This window comes from Triticum dicoccoides, chromosome 1A (genome assembly GCF_002162155.2).
Source record: "Triticum dicoccoides isolate Atlit2015 ecotype Zavitan chromosome 1A, WEW_v2.0, whole genome shotgun sequence".
NCBI classification, from domain to species: Eukaryota; Viridiplantae; Streptophyta; class Magnoliopsida; order Poales; family Poaceae; genus Triticum; species Triticum dicoccoides.
This window is the reverse complement of record NC_041380.1, coordinates 44,504,339-44,506,129: the sequence shown is the minus strand read 5'-3', so window position 1 is coordinate 44,506,129 and position 1,791 is coordinate 44,504,339.

The window sequence follows — 1,791 nt, the reverse complement described above, 5'->3', positions numbered from 1 at the left end:
CCACATCATTGGCTAGGACGAATGGTTCGTTTGCATACGCAAGATTGTTGAGATCCACTGTTGTCATTCCGTACTGCGGGTCTTCCGTCACCCCGCCTTGTATCATATTGACCCATTTGCACCAAAACAAAGGGACCTTCAAACCACGTCGATAGTCAAGTTCCCATATGTCCTGTATATAACCATAATATGTTTCCTTTCCCGTCTTGGTTTCTGCATCAAAGCGGACACCACTGTTTTGGTTGGTGCTCTTCTTATCTTGGGCGATCGTGTAAAATGTATTACCATTTATCTCGTACCCTTTGAAAGTCATTATATTCGAAGATGGTAACCGGGACAGCAAGTACAAGTCATCTTCAATAGAGGTGTCATGCATGGTACGTGTCTGCAACCAGCTGGCGAAACTCCTGGTTTGTTCACGTGTAATCCAGTCATCAGACCGCTCCGGGTGTTTGGAGCGTAGCAAATTCTTGTGTTCATCCATATACGGAGCCACCAAGGTGGAATTATGTAGAACTGTGTAGTGTGCTTCAGTGAGAGAATGTCCGTCCATACATATTATTTATTCCCCTCCTAGCGTGTCTTTTCCATCCAGTCTGCCCTCGTGCCGCGATTCAGGAACACCAATCGGCTTAAGGTCAGGAATAAAGTCAATACAAAACTCAATGACCTCCTCATTTTGACGGCCCTTGGAGATGCTTCCTTCTGGCCTAGCACGGTTATGAACATATTTCTTTAAGACTCCCATGAACCTCTCAAAGGGGAACATATTGTGTAGAAGTACAGGACCCAAAACGTTAATCTCTTTGCATAGGTGAACTAGGACATGCGTCATGATGTTGAAGAAGGATGGTGGGAACACCAACTCGAAACTGACAAGACATTGCACCAAATCATTCTCTAACCTTGGTATAATTTCTGGATCGATTACCTTCTGAGAGATTGCATTGAGAAATGCACATAGCTTCACAATGGCTAATCGAACATTTTCCGATAGAAGCCCCCTCAATGCAACCGGAAGCAGTTGCGTCATAATCATGTGGCAGTCATGAGACTTTAGGTTCTGGAACTTTTTCTCTGCCATGTTTATTATTCTCTTTATATTCGACGAGAAGCCAGACGGTACCTTAATACTGAGCAGGCATTCAAAGAAGATTTCCTTCTCTTCTTTGATAAGAGCGTAGCTTGCATGACCCTGATGTATGCCGTCTTTTCCGTGCATACGTTGCTGGTCCTCTCGTGTCTTAGGTGTATCTTTTGTCTTCCCATACACGCCCAAGAAGCCAAGCAGGGTCACACAAAGATTCTTCGTCACGTGCATCACGTCGATTGCAGAGCGGACCTCTAGGTCTTTCCAATAGGGCAGGTCCCAAAATATAGATTTCTTCTTCCACATGGGTGCGCGTCCGTCAGCGTCATTCGGAACAGGTTGTCCATCAGGACCCTTTCCAAAGACCACCTTCAAATCCTTGACCATATCATGTACATCAGCACCAGTACGGTGGCGAGGCTTCGTCCGGTGATCCGCCTCACCTTTGAAATGCTTGCCTTTCTTTCTTACGGGTTGCCTGCTCGGAAGAAATCGACGATGTCCCAGGTACACATTCTTCTTACAATTAGCCAAATATATATTGTCGGTATCGTCCAAACAGTGCGTGCATGCGCGGTATCCCTTGTTTGTCTGTCCTGAAAGGTTACTGAGAGCAGGCCAATCATTGATGGTCACGAACAACAACGCCTTTAGGTCAAATTCTTCCCCCATGTGCTCATCCCACACACGTACACCTGTTA